This window comes from Episyrphus balteatus, chromosome 2 (genome assembly GCF_945859705.1).
Source record: "Episyrphus balteatus chromosome 2, idEpiBalt1.1, whole genome shotgun sequence".
Taxonomy (NCBI): Eukaryota; Metazoa; Arthropoda; class Insecta; order Diptera; family Syrphidae; genus Episyrphus; species Episyrphus balteatus.
Window position 1 is genome coordinate 114,628,270 of NC_079135.1, and position 16,325 is coordinate 114,644,594.

Below are 16,325 nucleotides of genomic sequence, written 5' to 3' on the forward strand. Positions count from 1 at the left end.
AATCAACCCAAAAAAAAGCGCTTAGTTAATATTCTCCTTTTGTTTTTGAAAACAGATATAATTGTAAAAACTTTAACTAAATCTTTCGAATAATTAAGTTTATTAATGATAAAATAAAATGCACGACTGGGTCGCACGTACTTGCTCTTGTAGTTCAAAGTATCGTTATCTTAAATATCTATTGGAAATTTAAGATTTTGTTTAGTGTCGAGCAAAAATACAAAAAAAAAATATTGAAAGTTAAAAAAGTTACATTTAAATTTATTTTTTTCAAAAACCTTTTAAAATTTTTTTTTTTACATTCGCCAGTTCAAAATGTGTCTATAAATTTTGAATAAAATTGACTTATGCTTTGATGAAATATATGAACTTTAAAAATATGTCAATATTTGAAAAACGGCAACGCCATATATCCGTTCTCCGCATTTTTTAAGAAAAACTAAAAACGCAGTTTTGTTAGAATCAATAGGAGTAATACATACGTACATCAAATTTAATCGAAATCATTAGAGCCGTTTTCGAGAAAATTGCAATACCTCGAAAACGTTATATATGAGATATGCGTTAAAACGGAGATATTAAAAAAATAAAAAAAAAATGGTCTAGGGAATTACGTAAAAGTCATCTGTACCTAGTTTCAAGGAAATCCATCCATCCGTTTAGGCCCTAGCTCGATGTACAGATGGACACACAGACCGACGGACGGCATGACGAAAACCACTTTTTTGATCTTCTCCATTGTCGTAATGTTGGTTTTGATTAAAACATCAAATTTTTTTTTCTACACGAAACCAATACTTGCCCTTTAGAGCAAGTAAAAATGTTTACACTATAGGTTATAATCTATAAATGGTGTAAAAAAATATTTAAAATTTTAATATTTTTCTAATATGTACCTACCTACATTTTTATTTTTAAAAGCAATTAATGTAACAACATTATATTGCGCTTGAAAAGGGATATTGATAAAAAAATATACAAAAAACAAAACATGGAATAATTTTTGTATTACATTTCTTAAAACATTCTAAGTGTGAAATTATAGGGAACCCGTACTGCAATGGTAAGTGAATCGGTGATTGTTAAAACAACATAAGGAACATTTTTATTTTTTTTTCAGGAGAGACAAAAAACTCTGTATTTTTGACGACGCGGCCGCATTGACAATTTTACCTTTAAATTCGGTTTAGAGACCTTGTTGAGAGTTGAAACTAACTAAAAGTTTTAAAAAAATATCTTTATCAAAGAAGATTTAACAAAAAATAAATATTTTTTATATGTTGTTTTAACACCCAACGTTTTGTTGGGAGTCAAACCCGCTTAATTACTTGGAAATAATGTTGTTTTGACACTCATTTTACATCCAAAGTATTAGCAAATTTAATGGAAACGAATAAAAGACCATTATAATTCAGCAATTTTATTAATACGTAAATTAAAAAACAAGAACATTAAACAAAAAGGCGAAAGTGGACGTTCCACGGCCAGCAATGAATTTGTTATTTTTTGACGTAGTTAAGTTTTACTAATATTGTGCAAAAGTTTTATCCTTGTGACGTAGGTACTTCAAAATAGAATAAAATGATGTAATTTTAATGTTTATTTGAAGTGAAAAATATGATGGTTTGTAATTTTCCCTGAGTTTAAAGACCTTGATCTTGAATATCAAACCAATAGAACCCAAACTAGAAGCCTTTAAGACAAGATTTACGATTTTTTTTTTTTTTAGTTTGCATTTTCAATTCTTTGCTGGTATTAATAGCTTGAAAACTGTAGAACAAAATTTCGAAACTAATGGCTCAGGGAAAATAACAGAACATCATATTTTATATTCAAAATAAAAATTAAATTCAATATGTCCTTCACACATTGCAAGATGTATTACCAATACTAATATTGCAATATCTTACATTCTTAATCCAGATGCAGTGAAAATTCATAGTAAAACTTTTTCCTAAGATATAGTTTTTTTTTTCATTTGGTACCAATTTAATTTATTAACAAGAACATTTTGAAAGATGCAATTCCATTCGAATGACTGCGAACAACTGACTGACACTAAATCATCGAAAAACTATAAGAAACAACAGTTTACTTACTTCGTTTTTCCAGCGTTGAATGTAAAAAAATAAATTAATATGAAGTACTTAAGGTGTTTTAACACTCAATTTCAAAATTGGCAGAAGAGATATGTTGTTTTAGCACTAAATGCGTATTTTAACCTCGAAATTTTATATGATCCAAATATCAAATCATGTTGGTTTTGCTCTCAACGCTAGGTCTACCCATAAGCAATGCAAAACAGTTATAAAAGTGGTTTCAAAAAATTTGTCACTTATGTTGTTTTAACAATCACCGATTCAAGTGCGAATCCAAGGTTCTGCTTCTTCCCAAGAATTGATAAAGTTTATCATGAAAAAGTGCATCTGTTCTTAGCCATTTTGTAGTAGATTGTATAGATCCTTGTTTGCTTGAAAATTAATTACACGCAAAAAAAAATAGTTAAGAGTTGCTAATCACTGGGCCTAGTAATTTATGGCTTTTTAATTTAAGCCGTATGCCTTCTTTATTCGGTATTCTCTCTTAATTCTTTCTATCAAATCGCCTATTTTTAATTTATATCACCTTGATATGAACTTTAAATTTTCTTAAAGAAGAATCTCAGAAGGAATTTTGAATTTTTTGCTCCTTTCTTACTATACTTGTACAATACAATGTACATAAGTTCATTCTTTAACTAAAGTTTTTCCTACTAGAAGTTTAATGCCAACTTTTTCGAGCGATCATATACCTAGAAGTTATTTCGACTTTAAAATAGATATTTAAGAAACCGACCGAAAATCCAGTATTTAGAAATAATATTTATTTATTTGTGTACCTTCATTCCACATGCATCTCTTCCAACCTTCTGAATCAACCCAACTTATTAACAAAAAAAAAATTTCAATAATTCCCACCTGATTTACAAAAAATTCAATTTTGCTATTATGTCGCTTAATCCTTGTATGATGACGATGTTGATGTTGTCGTAGCTTTTCAATTAAATCCAAAAATATAGAAAGTTGAAAAATTGAATTTTTACATTTTGTTGTCCATAGTTAATCTGGAAGCTATCTCTTATATAGTCCAATTCAAAACTCAATTAAAACTTCAATTGTTCAAATTCATTGACGGTAAGTAAAATGCTGATGACAATTGAACGTCATCCAATGAATGAAATGAATGAATGAATCATTGAACCAGCCATCACCTTTGTTGTGTTTATAAAAAGGACATTGTACCCCTGCACCTGCAATATATACCTACACATATAAAACTTGATGTAAATTAAAAACTCCAACTCATGCCATCGATTATGAAACCAATATTCGGAACATGGAAAAAAATCCCGAAAAATTCTCAATGCAAATTGTCTCGTTGTGTTTTATTTATTTTTTTTTATCCTCACGATATGATGGAATCCTGGCGATGATGATGGTAGAAGCAGCAGCGGACGGCACGATAAATGGACACCTTTTGCTTGTGTGATGACTGTGTGCTCATAGCCCCTGGAGGATCATAGTCATTATAACAATACGTGACGTCGTCGTCGTCGTCTACAGCAGCATCACAATATTCGGTGTCACCTAGTCATAGGGTTAATCGGGGAATTGCCACCGGCATGCAGCAAATGTGAATGGCTTGAATGTTGAAAAAGTATTTGAATTCCCCAACACAATCCTTGATGAATAATAAATTCCATTTAACCATATCCTGGGCATCAGGCAGAGGCTGCCATCAGGCACCAGGCTCGTGTGCACACTTGGTGGCAGTGCGGCGTTCATGTATGATTGTTCGACTTAATCGGTTGTGCTGGTTTTTTTCTTTTTGTCTTGTGTTATTTTTTTGTATTGACTCGATGCCGCCACCGCCGCCGATGGCCCCGCCACCTAGCGGTGGAGTTATTATTTTATGAGATTTTCCAATTTATGTAAACAAAACATTTTAATTTCAGAAATTTAATTAAACATCTCTCCGAAGGACGACCGTTGTCGATGTAAAATGGATTTCCTCTGCTCGTATCGCTGAGTGGCAGCATCACAGAGTGCTTGGCTTGGCAGGTATCTAACCGCAAAAATGTCACACAAATACATAGATCCTTGAGGCTTAAAAAAGGAGAAAGGGAAGAAATGAAACAAGTAGCAAGTCATTTTTTAAGTTGATTAAATCGAGGCTGCTCTGTTGTACCATCATCGTGATGTCCTCGAACTCCCTTGAATTCGAATTCCTAACTGATTTTCTTGGCTAATTTGTTTACCTACAATGACGACCGACAACAAAGTTGACTTTTATGTCGAGCGCGACGACTATACGACAAACGCTAATGGCATCAGCAGTGGCAGCATGCAAGAAAAAAAAAATAAAAAAAAACTATATAAAAGCTTGGTAACATTTTGCACTACAACTGCGGTTGCATTAGCCTATGGAGCACATCATGATGATGATGATGGACAAAAAGTGCACTCACTTTAAAAAGGTCCTGGATTCTAATATCATTGTGATGTTGTTTATGTGATTTTACACTCTTCTTTGTGATGCATAAACTACTACTGTCTGCCTTTGCCTTTGCCAACATAGGTATCTAACAGCTGCTATATATACAAAAAAGGATATTCAAACAATGTCCTTTGGTGGAAAAACAAGGCCTAAATTGAATTTTCTGCAATAGCATGCATTTTTTGCTGTTGTAAGACGATCTTATTAATAAAAGAACAATTTCCTCTTTGGGTTTCATCACTATACTTTTACCGAAAGCACTCATTTTATTGGTTTCGGTATGGTATGTGCTTGTAGGCAAACAAGAAGAAAAACAATGATGAAAATGATATTGGTGATGAAGTCTTTTATACGAGAAATTTATTCGATTGTCCTGTTTTTTGTCAAGCAAACATGCAAAGTATCAAAATTGGATTGTTCAGACGTTAAAAATTGCATTGAAATTAAAATTGTGTGTACCCTACTGGCAAATAAGTCGTTGGTGGAATTCTATATTTTTAAGCTTTAAAATTTAACCATTAACCCTTTTGAAAAAAAAACTATGAATATCAATATTAAAAGATTTGTTTTCAGTATTATAGTGTCAAACGCATTACAACTAAGAAATATGAATAGCAAAAAGTTATTTTCCAAAATAAATAATAGCCATACTAATGTGTTACTCTCATGTCACATGTAAGTTTCATTAACAACTGTCTATGACCACCAAAAAAATGCCGAACATCTGAGAAAATAATTTTGTTTATAATAATAATGTATATACTACTTCTTCTAAGCAAAATTATTTTTTTGACGTGATAATGTCTTATAAATCGATGAACCATGGCAGCTACCACAAAAAAGTGACGCCATTTTCTAACGTTACACTCTCGCACTTTCGCAGTGCGGCAAAAAATTTCAATTAAAAATTAAAAATAAACTATTAGGGATACAAATTAGGTGTCTGATACGGATTTTTTTCCAACACTCTGCGTTTCGAAATATGAATTTTTGAAAAACACCTTGTTTTTTAGGGGTATTTTTGGGTAATTTTTGATTTTTAGCTTTTTTTTGGAGAGTTCAAAAAATCTCAAACTTATAGGACATGTAGGTTTTGACGTTATGCATACATGTGCAACTTGGAATCGTTTAGTGAGTTTTGGCTGAAAAACGAAAGAAACAAGTTTTAAAAAAACACTTTTTTTGACCGTTTTTAACCGATTTTCATCGTGTTTTATTTTTATCTTTTTTTTTAATAGATACAGGAATAAAGCATATAGATTAATGATAGACCATGACTAGGACTATATGTGTGCAAAGTTTCAATCATTTTCGTAAACACAATTTTGAGATGACCGTAAAATAAAATTTTAGAATTCAACAGGTTATAACTTTTGACCAAGAGCAGATAGAAATTTAATTGAACTTTTATGAGCATCCTGATACAATTACCTTTCATTTGGTATATTACACATAACGGTAGACTAACTACAAGCTACACAATGTTAAATCAAGAAACTTGCGAAAAACCTCAAAATACCAGTGGAGATCTGTTGCCCCCCCGAACAGCCACCAGTGTGGGAACTACCGTAATCTCAGTTTGGAAATTTGACATAGTTGACTTTAAAAAAAATTCTAACTTCTCTTGTAGGCATCTTTGAAATGAGATTAATGAAAGGTGAAATAATGAGCTTTCACATTGTATAGGTTTTTATAGGTTGTCCACATAAAAATAAATGTTTTTTTTCTGCTTTTTTTTAAGAAATTTGATCGAGTTCAAAAAATTCTAGCTCTTTTTGTAGATGTCTCATAGACCTGATCGATATATATATATATATATATATATATATTGAGCTAAGACAATAAGCTTTCATATGGTATAAAATTTTTTATAGGCTGTTAGGGAAAAAATGGAATCAATAACGTGAGAAGATAAAAATTCATGTTTTTTTTGCTTTTTTGATGAAAATGATTGTTTTCAATAAATTATTTTTATACTTTTTGCGCATTGTAAAAATGGTTTTATTCTTATGAAGAAATACTTGGCTTTTAAATTGCAAGCACACAACCTGTTTTCTGACGACGTTATCACGTAAAATCATCATTCGTAAACCGGCTTTACAGACAACCTCTTTTTGTTAATCAGATTTCTTAGTTGTAATGTGTTTGATTTTAATATTAATATTCATAGTTTGGGCTCGAAAGGGCAAATATTATCATTTTCAAGAAAAAAACATTCATCATAGAAATTTTAATGGTAGAGTTTTTAAACAAACATTATTTCGTTAACAATATGGTCTAATTCCGACTCCAGTATTTTTCTGTTTATTGAAGGTTTTGATGGCTCTTCTTCGTTTAAGTTGAATACACAGATGATTTCTTCTGATTGGTTCTTCCTGCACTTTTTTAGAGAAGGGTTTCAATTCGTAAAATTACGGGCGCCCCAGTAAAATCACGGATTTCTCCGATAAAATCATGGATTAATCTCGTAAAATCATGGGTTGCCCTGGTAAAACCACGGATTTCTCCGATAAAATCACAAATTGCTCATTACTTACTTTTGACTTTTCAATTTATTTCAGAGACTTTAAGATTTACTGACAAAGTTGAGAGCTTTATTTTCGTGACAATAATGTGATAAAAATACACAAAAATTGTTAAGTTATATAAAATAAGTAGGTGTCATTATTTATTTATTTAAATAATTCTGTTTAAAATAAAAATTTTCTAAACCTTTTTTATCATACAAAAAATGTTAAATTTACCTCAAACATAATCCAAAATTCATTCACTTGGAAAATGATTTTCATATAAGGGAAAGTTCCTCATGTATAACACTAATAAAGCATTGAACCATTCTCTCTAATCGATTCTATCCAAAATTAGATAGCCTTACCTTCACCTATAGCTAAGAATATATACTTTGCTCTTCTATAGGTACTCAAATTCGTGTCAATAAGAGGGTTCTTTGACAATCGAAGCATATGTTTCGCTATTCATAGTCATCATCGACTAGATGGATCCTTCCTCTGAGCCTTATACAGCTCACTTTGTGGTTTATTAAATTCAAGCTTCCCACTTGAGTTGGCACGCAAGCGAATCCATATATAGACAGATAATAGGTAGATATCCTGCCCATGGTGCTGCCGTCCAGTTCTGGAAACTGGAATCATTCAAGTGACACCAAAGTGGATCATCACATTGTCAAAAGAAAAAACCTGTTTATACACACTTCAACCTCATACACACATCGCGCGCCGCTATTCATCGACTGGTTGGTTTGTTACATAAAAGTGCTCAATTGAGGGCGAAATCCGGTTTTTCATTATTCACTCAAACTCATTAAGCATTGTTCGATGCCCATCAACACAGGAAGGGTTGTCGTCCTTGTCAGATTATTATCATCAGGCAGGAGCACCATCAAGCACCCTATGGAGATGGAGCTTTATTCTCCCTCTCTCTCTCTGCTTATGTTCTAATTACTATACGTTTTGTTAGAGAAAATTTAAGGTCCTTCCTGGATTCGAAACGGGTTCTTGAATCAAAACCCATAATTAGACCAAAAAAGGATTATATCACGTCAATGGTGGTGGTAGGTATAGGAGATATTGGAGAGCAAGGAACCGAAAAATAAACCCTATAGGACAGGACGAAATGTGACACAGTTGAGTGGTTGTTTGATTGCTAAATGAATTGATTGAATGATTGCTTCATTGTAAAGGACGTTTGTCCAAAATGGAAGAAGTTATGTGGGAACACCAAAGTACCGAATGGGGTAGTTAAGCTGCCGATTAGAAGGAATCATTCGGTCCAGAAGGCTGTTGAAGTACACTTCATAAAGTAATAAACCAAAACCACATTCAATGGCTACTTTTTTTTTTATCTTAAACACTTCAAAAGGATAAAGATCTTTTGTACTTTAGAGAGCAGGCTGTTCCAAATCTTTGATGTAAACATGAAAGAATTGGATGGAAAAGGTTCCGCATGTGTGAGGAAAGTACACTCCTTAGAGCTGAGACATACCTACCTCTAGACATATCTGTAAAGCCGGTTAACGGACGATGATTTTACGTGATAACGTCGTCAGAAAACAGGTTGTGTGCTTTTGTTTAAAATGAGTCAATTGAAGCGTTTACTTTTTTCAAACAATCATAATTTACAAGAAAAAGCTAAAAAAAAATACCTTTTTTATATTATGCAATTTAAAAGCCAAGTATTTCTTCTTAAGAATAAAACCATTTTTAAATTTTTACATTGCACAAAAAGTATAAAAATAATTTATTGAAAACAATCATTTTCATCAAAAAAAAGCAAAAAAAAACATGAATTTTTATCTTCTCATGTCATTAATTAAATTTTTTTCCCTAACAACATACACAAAATTTTATGCCATCTGAAAGCTTATTGTTTAAGCTCAAAATATATATATCGATCAGGTCTATGAGGGATCTACAAAAAGAGCTAGAATTTTTTGAACTCGATCAAATTTCATTAAAAAAAAGCAAAAAAAAACATTTATTTTTATGTTGACAACCTATAAAACCCTATACAATGTGAAAGCTCATTATTTCACCTTTCCTATGACGTATAAATCTCATTTCAAAGATGCCTACAAGAGAAGTTAGAATTTTTTAAAGTCAACCATGTGGAATTTCCAGACTGAGATTACGGTACTTCCCACACTGGTGGCTGTTCAGGGGGCAACAGATCTCCACTGGTGTTTTGAGGTTTTTCGCAAGTTTCTTGATTTAACATTGTGTAGCTTGTAGTTAGTCTACCGTTATCTATCTGCTCTTGGTCAAAAGTTATAACCTGTTGAATACTAAAATTTTATTTTACCGTTATCTCAAAATTGTATTTACGAAAATGATTGAAATTTCGCACACATATAGTCGTAGTCATTACTCCATATACTTTATTCCTGTATCTATTAAAGAAAAAAAGATAAAAATAAAATTCGATGAAAATCGGTTAAAAAAGGTCAAAAAACGTGTTTTTTTAAACTTGTTTCTTCCGTTTTTCAGTCAAAACTCACTAAACGATTCCAAATTTTTGCATATGTATGCATAAGGCCAAAACCTACATGTCCTATAAGTTTGAGATTTTTGAACGCTCCAAAAAAAAGCTAAAAATAAAAAATTACCCAAAAATACCCCTAAAAAAACAATTTGTTTTTCAAAAATTCATATTTCGAAACGCAGAGTGTTGGAAAAAAATCCGTATCAGACGCCTATTTTTTTCCCTCATCTTTCACCTGGCATCTTTAGAATTGTCAAAAAAAATTTCCTTTACCCAGAATCATCATTTTGTCATAGCCCCAACACCTGTACAACATTCAAACAAAACGTTATAGCCTAGTTAAAATTTTTTTTTTAATTTTTTCTTAAATACAGTTATTCTTAAATTAATCTCATCTATCTATAGCAAAAAATATCAATTCTCTACGACTTCGTGTTTAGGTTTTAGTTCAAATTTCATCCTTCCGTCTTACCCCTGTTTACCCTATTAAATGACGGAATTTTTAAAAATCCTTCATTTGGATTAAGCTTTAGGTTATTATCTTTCAAATAAGCTATAAAAGATTTTTGTATCTCTAATAGTTTATTTTTAATTTTTAATTGAAATTTTTTGCCGCACTGCGAAAGTGCGAGAGTGTAACGTTAAAAAATGGCGTCACTTTTTTGTGGTGGCTGCCATGGTTCATTTATAAGACTTAATCACGTCAAAACTAATATAAAAAGTATTAAATTGTAATACAAGAATATTAAATTTTAATCAAACGACGCCAGAAGCCGTTTTAAAAAAGAAAAAAAAAATCCATTTTTTGAGGTAGGTACCTTTTCTAAAAAAAAATTAAATCAAAAACTGTAAATTTGTACAAATTTGAAGGCGCTGTGTGTTTTTTCGAAGCAAAATGCATACATTGCAGATGAATATTGATCGGCAGTAAGATTTTACACGCCACTTTGTTTGTGAAACAGATAAAAGAGAGACAATAATATCACCATTATTATACTATTTATGATTAATATTTATTTTCAGTAATGAATTGAGGAAAAGAATACATTTTATTAACTTTAAATACATTTGGTATTGAATTGAAATATTGTTGTATTATCTTTTAATAAAATTCTTATTAGAAATTAATTTAAAAAGATTAAATTTTAATATGCAATACTTGAAATTTAATACACTTGGTATTAGATTCTAAAATAAACTGTATTATTTTTTAATTAACTAAAAAATTTAATACTTGTCATGTATTAAATTTTAATACATTTCTGGTGTAGACCTACATAAATATCGTCGCCCGAGAGTTGTTTTGTCGTAAACGCCAAAATGCACTTTTTTAAACTGGATATGTAGTAATAGGTTTTAGAACGTTCTCTTTTCATTTCTGTTATCAGATTTGTCCTATCGTTTACCGTTACTGAGATAATTAGTGTTCATTTTGTCGTACACTCCGCTTCAACTGAATAAGCACACAAATTTTCAAAGGTATTTTTTCCATTTTTTCCTAAGATTGAGCTTTCATGTATTATTTGATGATGTTTACAGTTAGTCTGCGATGTTGAGAAACCAAATCAGAAAGAATAATTCTCAAAGTACCGCTATTTTTTTTCGTGTTCTCTAACAAAGCGTCCCATATGGAAAAATGCAGTTTTTTTTGCGTCAACTGAATAGACACACGGTCTTTCAAGGTCAATATCTTCGTTGTTTATGAGAGTTTTGAGGTGTTTGGCATACCAAATCAAAGGTTGAAGTGTTCTCAGTGAGATTTTGTCATTTAATTAAAATTAAAAAAAAAGTAGTAGATTAAAAGCTTTGAATACTGTCGACAGAGCTAAAATTAATTTGTTAACGGAACAAGTACTGACCGGGTCTGCTATAGCTACCAAAATTGATCGGAGTTTTAGTGTGTTGCCTATTCGTACCTCAAAAATAAAAGTTCGTACAGGAAAAATATGAATTAAGGTAAAAAACGGCAAAAATAGCAGTTAATCGACGAGAAATTTTGAGATCTGCCTCCAATTCATTTGACTCTGGGGCAAAAATCAAACAAAAAGCTGGTGTTTCTGCAAGTTTTTCAACACTCCGCAGAGTAATTAACAGCACGGATCATTTTAACCCATTAAAAGTCCAAAAGAAACCAACTTTAAACAAGCAACAAAAAGGTATTCGTTTAGAATTTTCTAGACTCCATATGAGCTGGAAAAATGAGTGACGCAAAGTGTTTTTTTTTCATTTGAAAAAGGTCAATTTTGATGGCCCCGATCACTTCAATTATGAATCCATCAAAATTTAACTTTTTCAAATGAGAAAAACCACTTTGCGTCACTCATTTTTCCAGCTCATATGGAGTCTAGAAAATTCTAAACGAATACCTTTTTGTTGCTTGTTTAAAGTTGGTTTCTTTTGGACTTTTAATGGGTTAAAATGATCCGTGCTGTTAATTACTCTGCGGAGTGTTGAAAAACTTGCAGAAACACCAGCTTTTTGTTTGATTTTTGCCCCAGAGTCAAATGAATTGGAGGCAGATCTCAAAATTTCTCGTCGATTAACTGCTATTTTTGCCGTTTTTTACCTTAATTCATATTTTTCCTGTACGAACTTTTATTTTTGAGGTACGAATAGGCAACACACTAAAACTCCGATCAATTTTGGTAGCTATAGCAGACCCGGTCAGTACTTGTTCCGTTAACAAATTAATTTTAGCTCTGTCGACAGTATTCAAAGCTTTTAATCTACTACTTTTTTTTTAATTTTAATTAAATGACAAAATCTCACTGAGAACATTTCAACCTTTGATTTGGTATGCCAAACACCTCAAAACTCTCATAAACAACGAAGATATTGACCTTGAAAGACCGTGTGTCTATTCAGTTGACGCAAAAAAAACTGCATTTTTCCATATGGGACGCTTTGTTAGAGAACACGAAAAAAAATAGCGGTACTTTGAGAATTATTCTTTCTGATTTGGTTTCTCAACATCGCAGACTAACTGTAAACATCATCAAATGTTACATGAAAGCTCAATTATAGGAAAAAATGGACAAAATACCTTTGAAAATTTGTGTGCTTATTAAGTTGAAGCGGAGTGTATATCCACAAAATAAACATCGGATTAGCGTTGGTTTGTGGTAAGCGCCAACTTTTGGCGTTTACGACAAAAATTCTATGTATTTTTCAGCTTTTTTTTCTTCAGTATTGGTTTGTCGTACGTCGTACAAAACAGATACGGTAGAAAATTTCGAACTTGTTTTGTCTTACATGTATGTAGGTATATGACCCAAATAGAATATAAACAAATACCTATAGGTAATAAATATAATATTTATTGAAAATAAGGACTTCATGTGCTATAAGGACAACGAATTTAAAAACTAAGGGCTGCATTAAGGTTGCGCTACTTAAAGTTTTGCACTATTCCTATAGGTGCAAGGAAGAAAAAAGTGCATCTGAGAGACATCTCAAATGTTGTATATTTTGTCATGGTTCTTGTCGTTTGTTCCAGCCGCTAGATACTTGACCTCATCCTAGGTCGCAAGTACCGCTTATAAATATGTACACTTGTTGATCTTCTATCGAACACAAGATCAAGAAGTCGACCGTCGGTCGGTCGCGGGCGCCGCTTCGTTCAAGCGCGTTGTCTTAAGCGAAGTGAAAAAAGGTTGCAGTTTTATTGTTTTATTGTTGTACACTTATTGATCTTGTCACTTCGTTAGCGCGCGCTGTCTTCAACGAAGTAAAGTGAAAAAAGGTTGCTGTTTTATTGCTGTATACTTATTGATCTTGTATCGAACACACAAGATCAACAAGTCGACTGTAGTCGTGGGCACCGAGCCCGTGGCGCCTCTTCGTTCACGCGAGTTGTCGTGAACGAAGCGAAAAAGGGTTGCTGTGAGTTTTGTTATTGCACCCGCTCGCAAAAAACACCTGCTGTTCGAAAATTTTTTTTTAAGGCGCCATTGTTCTTCGCTAAATTTGCGTTATTGTTTTGCAAATTGATGATACTGATGAAACTTTTACACTATATTATAAAGCGAGCGGTAGAAAAGTGGAATATAAAAGCTCATCAATATTTAAAACATATAAAAAGTCTACCATAGCAACTCCTGTAAATTTGTTCAGCCAATGTCTTCAAATTACTAAAAAATCTAACTCGATAACTAAGGATAAGATTATTGATATTAAAAGCCTTTTCATATTTATGCCTAAATCAGACCAAGAATATTATGAAGCGTTATTCAAATCAAAAAATTAGAATAAATTCTTTAGTTTGATATTTATTTAATTTACTTTTATTTATGACCATATATTAATTTATTAATTTAACCAAACTTGGTTTATTTTTATTTTATTTCTTTCATATTTCATAGCCATAGGATGACTTTTATTTTTTGTTGACATTTTTTCAATTTTTTTTTATGTTTATGGTCATATTTTTTGGTTTTTCTTTATTTATCTATTTATTTTAATAATTGAGCCTCTAAGTCAAATCAATACTACTTCTATGTAATAAGAAACTACTTTTTTAAATGTTTAATTAATTAATAAAAACGAACTGTGAAAATGTTTTTATTTATTTTTTAGTATTGGAATGTCGTAAGTGCGTCTACTTTGTCGTACGTGTATGGGATGGAAAAAAAGGTGATTTTGGTGGCGTTTACGACAAAATGATTTTGGATAAAAACCTTGATAATTTGAAAACTAAAATAGATGTGACAATTTTGACAACATAAATATGAAGAAAATATCGCACAAAATATTCTATTAAAAATTGAAAAAAATCTATCGGCCAGTTTTTTTTTTTATAAAAGCTCAAACCTTAAAATGCGATTTCCGAAAATTCCAAAATTGGCGTATACGACAAAACAATTCTCAGGCGACGATATGTAACCCAAAAAGTGTTAAAAAATACTCCAGAATTTTTAACCGTGAATGGATAAGCCTGAAATGGCTGATAACTACACTGATGACCAGTTTAGAAAATATTAGCTTTTTTTTTCGTTCAGTGTATTTTAAATTTCATCATCTTACGTTTTCGTTCACCACAACCACAATGATTGACTCACTAAATAGAAGTTTTCAGAACTGTTTCATCTTTCCTTTAAAAAAACTTTGTTTTTCGATGCAAAATGTAATATATTTTGTGAAACATTTTAAACACATGTGGTATAAAACAAATCTATATGAACGTAGCACACTGGGGCAGCTCCATATAGATCAGTGCACAAAAGTCCACTTTTAAATGTTGTCGAAAGAAGAAAAAACTTTTTCTTTTCTGAAAGTATACAGTATTTATGATATGAAAAATCCATTTTTTTTTTATTTTCATGCCTTGCACTATGTTAGACACGCGATCAAAGTTGACAAAATCGTTGTGAATTTTGCAATTAGTAAATAGTACATAAATAAGCTAATTTTGTTTTTTTTAATAACTTTGTTATTTATGGTGCCATTTAAAATATAAAATATGTCCATGGAAGGTAAAGATGTGAAGATTTATTTTTTTATGTTAAAATTGAAAAAAAGAATGCTTGTAATTAATTAAGGGATATGAAGTGCGAGTGTTTTTTTTTAAACGTTGTTTTAGTTTTTGTACAATATCTTCCGTGGCGGCAAAAGTTTAGCAAACCTAATAATTGGCGAAGACTAAGACATACTTCCTTAGTATGAATGTGAAAGCAGAAGTACTAAACTTCTGCCGCCTGTATTTTTTTTTTTTCATTTTAGAAAAATAGTGTTTGCAATGGCTAAAATACGATAATTTAGGCGACAAGAATTGATAACGGTATTTTATAGAAGAGTTCAATAAAATCATTTTTACTATGGGAGGGGGGGTCTATCTCCCCCCGTTTAGGTGGGAGGGGCAATTTTCTAAAATATACGACGAAAAATAAAAAAAATTATTAAAAAACAACGGCAACACTTACAGTTATGAACGATACCTTTTTCAAAAGCCAGAATTATACACTTGATTCTAATTTTTAAATCAAATTATTTAAATTAATTGTTCTCTAAATAATCAACTATAAAGTCAAAATTTGGGAAAAAAAATTAAAAAAAAAAAACACATTCAATACTATTTTTACCAAGACTGTGAATTTAAATATGAAATTCTGAAAACGATATGCTTCTATGACTCCTAGTTTTTGAGAAAATTAAAATTACAAAAATACCTTTTTATCAGATTTGTATTTTTTAGCTGTTTTCGTTTTTACATAAACATAATGTTTGCAAGCAGTATGCCCCTTAGCAACCCCCCTACTTAGGCTCACTATTATAGTATTTCGGGTGGGTGCGATTTTGGGTGTAGGCAAATTTTCTTTAAAATTTAAGTTTTTCGAATCCAAAAGAAACTTTGTACATACCCAACCTTGTCCCCACCCCAAATCTTTTATTGTGCCCAAGCAGGGGTGTTGCAGGGGGATAGCATGCGGGACAAAGAGGGCCCCAAAAAGGGAGTTAAGTCAAAAAGGTGTTAATATTAGCGAAAATAGCCAAGAAAATGAATATCTGATACAAAGGTAACTCTCTTATTTTTAATTTTCTCGGAAACTAGAAGGCATTGAAGCAAATAGTTTTCAGTATTTGAGAAAAAATTATTTGAGCCAGTTTATTTCATTGATTAATTTCATATTTAAAGTCACAGTCTTGATTAAAATAGTATTCAATTTGTTTTTTCAAATTTTTTTTCACAAATTTTGACTTTGAAATCGATTATTTCAAAAACAATTGATTGAAATAACTTGATTTTAAAACTCAAATTAAGTGTACAGTTTCTGCTTTTAAAAAAGGTATCATTT